At 41.8% G+C, this 9,708-nt stretch overlaps 1 long non-coding RNA gene across 1 annotated transcript; it reads left to right on the top strand.

Annotated features, from left to right (window-relative positions):
• The first annotated feature begins 6,715 nt into the window (after positions 1 to 6,715).
• LOC131479826 (uncharacterized) lies at positions 6,716 to 9,404 on the top strand. The gene is made up of 3 exons (XR_009245121.1): positions 6,716 to 7,748; positions 7,855 to 8,213; positions 9,059 to 9,404. It is a non-coding gene; the product is annotated as an uncharacterized LOC131479826 (long non-coding RNA).
• Positions 9,405 to 9,708: the final 304 nt, after the last annotated feature.

A 9,708-nucleotide genomic window follows, 5' to 3' on the forward strand; every position in this document is an offset into this window, starting at 1 on the left:
GAATTAGAATGTAAACTTGGTGATTATTAAGGACATTGCAATAGACTTGATGTGTAATGTGATCTAAAGACCTGCTCATGGTGTCAGTGCTGTAGCATAGCAAGTTAGGCTACCACTTGCAGTGTCACCATTCCACAGGAACACCTGTTCAAGTCCCAGATGTTCCACTTCTGATCCAGCTTCCTGCTAATGAACCTGGAAAAGCAATGGAAGATGGCCCGAGTACTTGGGTCCCTGCACCTACATGGGAGACATGGAAGAAGCTTAGGCTCCAAGTTTTGGCTTGGCACAGCCTTGGCTGTTGGGAACATTTGAGAAGTGAGCTAGCAGATGGAACCTTTGACTCTGCCTTTCAAATAAATAAATAAATATTTTTAAAGTTTGTTAGTTTAAAAAAATTTTTATTTTAAAAGACCTGTCCAAGTCAGTGGGTATAAGGTGCATATAGATGTGAGAAATTATGAAGATGGACAATTAATGGAATTTGGGGACTGCTAACTAGGGCAGTGCTTTGCAAAAAAGCTGAGATTTTAAAGTGGATGGTGGTACAATTCACCATAATTAGAAATACAGGAGGGTGAGCAAGTTTTGCTCCTGTTACAGTTTGAGTAAATGGCGACATCATTTTACCTACAGGCTTAAGTTAAATGTCTTAGCTGTTGTTCATCCCATCTCCAATTTGTCAACAAGTGTTGTCAGAGTCAAGATACAATCCATTGTGTTCAATCTCATTTTGAAGACACAGCTGACAAGACTTGCTAATAAATTGAGCATATTCTAAGTGAGACCTCAGTGCTTCTACCAATACCCTATCACTCCCAGGCATACCAACTCTCAGCTCTCTCCACTCCTTCAGCAGCTTCCATACCTCTACCCCTCTGCTCCCAACAGTGACTGCAGTATCTGTCATCTATCAGATGATCCCCAACTTAAATTTTTTTTCCTTATGTTTCTAGAAATAACATCAAAACTCCCTACTACCCACATTTAGTGTTCTGGTTAACTAATGAAACATTTTGTTTCTCAAGTGTATCAATCTTCTTACTTTAGGTCCTCTCCTTGTCTATTTTCTCTACATAAAACACTCTTCTCCACTGTTGTCCCTATTATTTCATTCTCAGTTTAAATGCCACCTCAAGTTTGTCTTGTTGGCACTGGCGCTGTGGCTAAACAGGCTAATCCTCCACCTGCAGTCACAGGCATCCCATTTGGGTGCTGGTTTGAGTCCCAGCTGCTCCACTTCTTATCCAGTTCCCATCCAGCTCCCTGCTTGCGACCTGGGAAAGCAGCAGAGGATGACTCAAGTTCTTGGACCCTTGCACCCCCAGGCAAGACCTGAAAGAGGCTCCTGGCTTCAGGATTTGGATCAGCTCTGCTCCAGCCCATGTGGCCACTTGGAGAATGAAGCAGTGAATGGAGGATTTTTCTGTCTATCCTTCTCCCTGTAAATCTGCCTTTCAAAATAAATAAATAAATAAATACATAAATGTTTAAAAATAAAGAAATTAGCCTTCTCTGTCCTTCTTGTCTCATTCCCTCTTCCATTCACTAACCTGATTTCTTGTCTTATTTCCTTCATTGCACGGATACTTTTTGAAATGACCTTGCTTATTATGTCTGTGTCTATCAGCTCCTCTACCAAAGCACTATGGGCTGTTTGAGGGCAGGATGCTAGCTCATGGCACTAATGCTGGTGTATACCAGGTTCTCATTAAACCTTGCATGGGTGGATGGACAGATGATTGGCACTGAGAGAACACAGCCTTTTCTTCATCAAAGTTATCATTTTGTTCCTGCCTGAACTGCAAAGTAATTATGTTCCTAATCAGTTACTTATGTTCACTGGTGGCTCATGGTACCTAGGGCTGTGTCTCCAGGGCTATGAATAGGGGTTCTGGAGTATAATTTCTAGGGTATAGCCAATGAGACAGCTAGAAACGTCAAATCTAGGATCCAATAGCTTTGTAGTGTTCATGAAAAAAAAAGAATTTGGTGAGTAGTGACAAATAATAAAATCACTAGTTAAATATGGCTACTCAATAATTGAAATGTGTTTCATTCAAATTGTAGTGTCATAAATTAATAACATGCTGAATATAAACTTATAGTGATTATGTATTTAAGATATTACTCTAGGCATGTTGGATTAAAGAAAACATGCTATAGAACATTTTACTTTCTCTCCTTACAATATGGCTGTTAGAACATTTTAAAAAATCACAAATGACTCACATTATTATATTTCTATTAGACAAAACTTATCTTGGGCGTTTTCAGGTGCTCATATTTACACACAAAATGTTATGCTTCATATTTAATAATATCACAATTTTTGTCTGCGTGCTGGAGCTGTTGCTTGCCCTTCTCTTTTCTCCCACCCTCTACCAGAAAGGTAGGCTTTGTTTCTAGACTCCTTGTTTTGGGGAACAATAATGAATTTTATCTCTGGTTTATTTCCCCCCTTTGAGGAGCATGGGGGCAGTTGGGGTGGGTGTTTGGTTCATTTGTCTTTTTCCTAAAGTAGGATAGAATGCAGGGAAACTGGCAATGATGGTGAGAAGTTTATAACTACTGAGACCAATGGTGTAGTGTTGAAAAATATGTTGATTTCTAGATAACCAAGTAACCTGGGCACCCTGTGAAGCCATGAACTAAGAGTCCATCCCAAGTCAGTGGGCAGTTATACTCCAACTGTTGATCTGCTTGCATTATGTACTAATACATATACATAAATATGTATGTTTAGTTACCCATATGCTTACTGCCTATCTTCCTGTCTCCACTTCCAGGCATTCCATCTCATGCTAGAATAATAGCTCCATGAGAATAGAGGTTTTGGCTTCCTTGCTTACTGTACTATTCTGGACCATATTGCTGGCTCCCTGTCATGGTAAGTAGTCATCAATCATCATTTTTGGAGTCAACATGGGTGGTGAGTTATGCCACTGCTTGGGATGCTGGCATTGCACATGGGAGTGCCAACTGCTCCACTCCACATCCAGGTCCCAGCTAACGCAACTGAGAAAACAGCAGAAGTTGGCCCAAGTGCTTCGGTTCCTGCCACCCATGTGGGAGACCTAGATGGAGTCTTGAACTCCTAGCTTCAGCATGGTCCAGCCTTGGCTGTTGAAGCCATTTGGAGTAGCGAACCAGTGATGGAAAAGATCTCTTTCTGTTCATCAATCTGCTTTCCAAATAAATAAATGAAAAAATAAAAATTTAAAAAGACATGTTTGTTGAGTGAACAACGACATGACAGCTGCTTCAGTCTAGGGATAAACTATGGTCCTTATTGAAAAGGCTGTTCTTTTCAAGTTATGCTGCCATTTGTATACCTAATGTCTGTGCTGCTTTCTTTTGGAAGACTATGAGTGCTGATCTGTGCAGCAAAGGCAGTTTCCCAGTCACAAGTGAAGCCACCTAGCAAAGCACACAGCTCACCATAACTCAACCATGACTCAACCATGAACTTGTTCACTTCATCTATGTTAAAAGATTGCGTCTTAAAGAGAAAGTTTGTAAAGATTGTGCTATTTCTTTCTTTTTGTTTTTAAATCATTGAGGAGCTTTATTTTTTTCCTGATAAAATTAGTGATGGTTGCTTCCAGAATATCAAAGAGCCATATAGCTTTTGTAGCCTTTGTCTTTGTGCTCAGCCTGCCTAGCTTACTGCTTGTTGCATCATGAAGGCGGACCACCTTCAGATAGAAGAGAGGGTGTAAGGAGATAAGTGTGTGTGTCAGCTGCATCAGCACAGCGTATTATTTGCCATTTTCATTAATTTTTTTAAAAAGGATTTATTTGTTTATTCGAAAGACAGAGTTACAGAGAAGGTTAGGGGTGGAGAGAGAGAGAGAGAGAGAGAGAGAGAGAGAGAGAGAGAGAGAGAGATTCCGTGTGCTGGCTCATTTTCCAAAGGGCTACAATGATCAGAGCTGAGCTGGTCTGAAATCAGGAAATTTTTCAATGTCTTTCATATGGGTACAGGAGGCTAAACACTTGGGCCATTTGCTGCTGGGATTAGTCATTAAAGTTGTACTTATTTTATTTGAGAGAGAGAGAGAGATGGACCAGGCAAAAGCCTGAAACTTCCTCCAGGTCTCCCATATGGGTGCAGGAACCCAAGCACATGGACCATTCTGCACTACTTGCCCAGGCACATTTGCAGGGAGTTGGATCAGAAGTGGAGCAGTCAGAACTTTATTCAATGGTGCCCACATTGCTTTCAAGCACTGCAGGAGATAGCAGGTGGTATGCATGCCATATCACAGAACTGCCCCTTGTAATAGCAATTGAAATGAGCAATTCAGTGCCATTTAATACCACTTGATCTAGTACTAAAACACCTTCATCACCCCCAAAGGAAAACCCAGTGCCCTTTAGGCATTCTTGTTCATCAGCCTGCATTCTCCCCTGCCTCCAGTTCTTGGCAACCAGCAATCTTCTTTATGTCTCTGTAGATTCACTGAGTAGTTTATTTAAGTAAAACTCATGTGGGGTAGGAACTTTTCTGTCCAGCATCTTTCACTGAAAGGTTTGTATACAAGTATGCATTCTGTACATTATAATATTATACATTATAGCATGTACCAATATTTAACTCTTTCAAGACTGAATAATATTCCATTATGTGTATATATAGTTTTTGTTCACTTAGCTGTTGATTGACATTAACTTGTTTTTACATTTTGTCTAATATGAATAACACTGCTAAAAAAATGTGTGAGGGGCTGTTTTAAGTTTGGGGGGGATATAGGCATAAGGGTTGCTGGCATTTGGTACCTCTTTGATTGCATGCTATTTCATTTTACAGGAATGCCTCTTTCTGCACTGTGCCCAGTAATTACTGTCATTCAGTGGGGAATAGGCAGGGTCTGGTCACCACAGTATCTGATTGGGATCTAGAAGTCACAAAAGAATTCCCTCTTTGATTTTGTGACCAGACAATCTTTTCTGGCAGTGACTACAGATGACAGAGTGACAGGAGGCAAGAATTCAGGAGATCCAGATTGTTTTTCATGAAGGAATTAGGTTTGTTGAAGGGCCTTTGATACCCATTCTTGGAGTTCAGACTCTCTCTGGCCTTTGGTGCCTTCTTCTGGAACTGGGATCTCTGTTCTCCAACTTGCCACATGGTCAAGGGTCAGAGGGACCTGAGTCCTTCCTCTAGTTAAGCTGGAGGTGTGGCCCTTCTGGTAGGACCTGCCTGGAACTGTGCCAGCACCAGGGCTTATGGTGATGGAGACTGCCAGCATCTGGAGGATGGATCTGGAACTAAATGGCCTCTGGTGGAACTTGCTCTGTGTGAAGTCAGCTGTAATCAGCCACATTTCACCAGTTTCCTAGCTGGGAGACTGACAGCTTTTCATTCCATGGCTGTGAGCTACCTGGGAAGTCTGAAGAATGATTCTCTCAATGTTCGAAGAGAGGCCTCCCCTGTGGTTATGTGCCCGTGTGCAGCCAGAATGTGTATGTGGGAGGGTGGGAAAAAGGCAAGACAGGGAGGGCCTTAATGCTGAGCCTGTGGGCGGAGAGGACCCACTGTGCGTCAGTCACACGTCACGGCTCTGTGACAGGTTGGAACTCCTAGTGAAACTGGTGATGATTTCTTTGCTGCTTTTCCCACTGAGACTCATTCAACTCTGTTGTTGTGGCAGCGTCAACGGGCAGCTGTGTCCATGTCTTCCGCAGCAGCCTAACCGTCCTTTTCTAGTGACGCCACTTTCCCACCCCCTGCCCACATCCAGGACCACCTACATTGGGAGCAAGCATGTCCATAAGCTGACTGAAAGCACATGGTGGCAGCTGCTTTGCCCGCCTAAACTGGTGCTTTACCAAAGGTGAATGGGCTGGGCCACTTCAGCAGCTGGTACGTCTGTCCCTATTGTCCCCTCTTTCTTTGACTCACATCTCTATTTCAGCAGCAACTTCATCTCACGAGCTCCCCTCCTCCGAAGTGTATTTGGTTAGTGCTTTCAGTATGTTTGTTTTAAAAAGATTTATTTATTTTACTTGAGTTCTCGGGACGGGGAGGGGGAGAAGAGAGATAGAGATAGAGATGAGAGAGAGAGAGAAAGAGAGAGAGAGAGAGAACACTTGATCCACTTCCCAAACGACCCCAATGGCTAGGACTGACTCTACTCCATGCCAAGAGCCTAGAACTCCATCTGAGCCCCCCAAACGGGTGGTGGGAACCCTAAGCACTCAGGCCATCTCCCTTAGCTTTCCTAGGCACACTAATAGGAGTTGGATTAGAAGTGATGCAGTCAAAACTGGAACTGATTCCCATGTGGTATGCCGACATTGCAGGCAGCAGCTTAACTCACAGTGCCACAATGCCAGCCCCTGCAATTAGCCTTTTAAACCTACTTATGTGATGGATAAATGGTTTGCTTCCCTTCTCCACTTTGTATGTGAGCCAGCCAATATTCACACCAGTGATTGACTCGGAGAGGAGGTACGAACCAGGCTAATGTTACCCAGGATTTTGTGAAAATGAAAAAAGAATTACCAAGCTGGTGGAACGGAACTGGTGACTGTTAGGGCAATTGTCTCATCATCCGAGGGTAACCTGACTGAAAAGCAAACTGACACAAGGAAAGACAAAGACTCCGGGTTGAGTGATAGACTTCTAATTCCAGCACTTGAGCACCTGATTCTGTTGACACTTAAAGGCATTTTTTTTTTGCCGCTGCAATTGTTTTTATCACATGGGTCAATACCCTTTTCCCCCCTTAGGCTAATTTGAGTTGGGTCTCTAACTCTTGCCATTAAAACATCCTGGTCAAGACATTGCTTATCATCTCACTGATAATCCCTACTTTAGCTTCTGTCTTTCCCCCGGTCCCTATTCAAATGGGGAATGTGTCTTGCCTATCCCTAAACCATCAGAACTCCCATTGACCCACATCAAGGTTATGATTTCATGCATCTATTGGGACTTTTATTCTGTTACAGGGTTTTTCTACCTCACTGGATCTTCATGTGAAGTACTGAGGAAAAAAGAGCTATTCATATTGAATGCTGGGACTCAAACTCATGTGTCCTGACTGGAAATCCAGAATTCTTTCATATTGTATCACATCCCCTGGGTAGAAACATGGCTCTAATGTAAACTTGCAATGTTTTCTCCCATAGGGACTTCCTTTCTCCAACACCTGTCAGCCCAATGGGACACAGGCCTCATTTTTGTTTCCATATCTCGTAGGTGAAAATTGCCCTCCATTTTCCATCATTTGCTTCCATTCTCTCTATGCGTACCATTTACTGCAAGTCTCTGTTACTGTTAGAGATTGCTTCTCAAGACCTTATTCTAGCTTAACAGTATGACTTCTGTTCCCAGTTATATGATGACTTTGTCATTGCTACTCATCTTGGGCTCCTGCCACCAATATGCAAGACATAGATGAGGCTCTGGCCATTTGAGGAGTAAACCAGCAGATGGTATCTCTCTGTCTCTCTCTTCTGCTTCTTCCTTTCTTTCTCTTTGTCTCCCTCTCTCTCTGCACTCTTCCTTTTAGATAAATCTTTAAATAAATAAACTTAGGAGTGCCTAGGTGAGTTACTCTGATCAATAATATATGAACAGGACTGATTGATACTGCTTCATTGCACAAGTTTTTGGAAGTACTGTCGTGAAAGTGCTGTTATGAATGATAAATCATGTGTCAGGATGAAGCCATAATCATCCCGAGTGCTTGAATGACAACAGTGGTGGAGCGTCCCTTGCTGATTTCCACTGACAAGTAGTAAGAACACATCATGTTTTCTTCTGCCATTGAGATCTGGGGTTTGGCTATATGGCTGTATAAGAAGGCTGTCCTAATTGATACACTAATCTCATCCTATTACCAGTGCCTGAGCCAGTAAACTAGCCTTGGCCAAGCAATCCACAGCAATCTATGGCCAAGGAATTGGTTGAGAAAAAGGCTTGTGACTCAGCCGGTATACCAAGATGAGAAGAAAGTTTGGGATTTGAGAAAAGAAGTGTTCACACCTTTAAGAGAGCCATCAGAAGAGATGAATTCTCTCTCTGGATGTTGTGTGTAAATGTGAAGCCTGTAACTACAAGCAGTCATCTTACTCCCAGTCTAAGGATTAAGCCAACACAGAGGGAGGGCCAATACTAAAGGAATCTCAAAGAAGTGAAGCCAACGCCAAGACTAAATCATAACCAATCCTTCATTATTCTGTCTCTGGGCTTTTTCTGTTAGGTAAGTCGATCAATTTTCTTTATTTTGTAAGTCGTTTGAGTTGGATTTCCCATTACTGGCTTCCAAAAGCATCTTTTTTTTCTTTAAAAGAAAGTTTTATTTATTCATTTGAAAGGCAGAATTAAAAGAGAGAAGAAAAGAGATCTTCCATCCATAGGTTCACTCCCCAAATGGTGGCAATGGCCAGGAGTTTGTCAGTCAGAAATTGAGAGCAAAAGTTTCAACCAGGTCTCCCATATGGGTGCAGTGGCCCAAGCACTTGGGCTATCTTCTGTTGCTTCCCCAGAAACATTTGCAGGGAGCTGGAAGAGGAGTGAGTAGCTGGGACTCTAACCAGCAACTGCGTGGCATGCTGGTGTGGCAGGCAAGTGGCTTAACCTACTACACCTCGATGCCAGGCCCCAAAAGCATCTTAAAAGTTGCAACTTTTTAATTCAGTTCCTGTTGCTACTTCCCAATCTTTCTGTCTCAAAAAAATGATAAACAATAATATCCAGTTATAGAAGGCTTACTATGTGATTGGCACTATGCTAAATGCTTTTCAGAAACATAAAGATTCCATTACAGTAACAATTGTAATATATGTGAGCTTCTTGATAACAAGAATTGTTCTTTATTCATACTTATTTTCTTCGCAATTGTGCTTATGGTACAAAGTGGATACTGAACAAATATTAACTAAATAAATGTTCATTGAGCTTTATCTTGAATGAGCTTGCACTGTTGTTGAATACCCAAATCTCACAGCCCTTTCTTCAAGAAGTTCATGGAAAATGCATGTTATAAAAGAAATATATAAGACTTTCACAATAAAATACACATACCCATTAATTTAATTTTCTCAGGAACTTGTCGAGGTACTCCAATGTAGGCTGTGACTAAATTGAGGATCCTAAAGGCATACTACTAACAATAAAGGCTATGAAGGAAAGGTATCATTATTGCCTGGAGGTTGGGAGCAAAAGCTTTCAGAGAAAGTCGGATTTGGTGTTATTAAAAAAAAAAAAACAAGAATCAGAATTGAATGAGCATGACAGACAGGGGAGCTATATCCCTTAAAGGTAAGGCAACAGCAGAAGCAATAGCAGGTTGTTGAGAGGGAACATGGTGCATGAAAGAGCATTCAGTACATTCAATCAAGGTGCCCAGTAACTGTTACATCCTCTGTTTCATTTTTCTCATCATCAGAGATGATGGCCATTTCCTGTGAGTTGCTTGGTGTGGGTTCTGATTATTTAGCTATTTAATCACCTTACCTTGACTATCTTAACTCAAAGCTGAGCACACACAAGTAAGCCCTTGGCAATATATGTGTGGAACTGATTTAAGCTATCTGGTTTTGGGGAAGAAGTCATTTGCCAAGTGAGCCTGGTTTTCAGCACTTCCACACTCCATCAAACCTCTCTCAGATAAGACTCAGTAGGGTCTCTTAAAAACATGCTATTAAAATACATAAATAGAAGCTCCGTCTGTTTGAATAGACTGAGCCTGATGA

The sequence above is a fragment of the Ochotona princeps genome, chromosome 3 (assembly GCF_030435755.1).
Source record: "Ochotona princeps isolate mOchPri1 chromosome 3, mOchPri1.hap1, whole genome shotgun sequence".
In the NCBI taxonomy this organism is placed as follows: Eukaryota; Metazoa; Chordata; class Mammalia; order Lagomorpha; family Ochotonidae; genus Ochotona; species Ochotona princeps.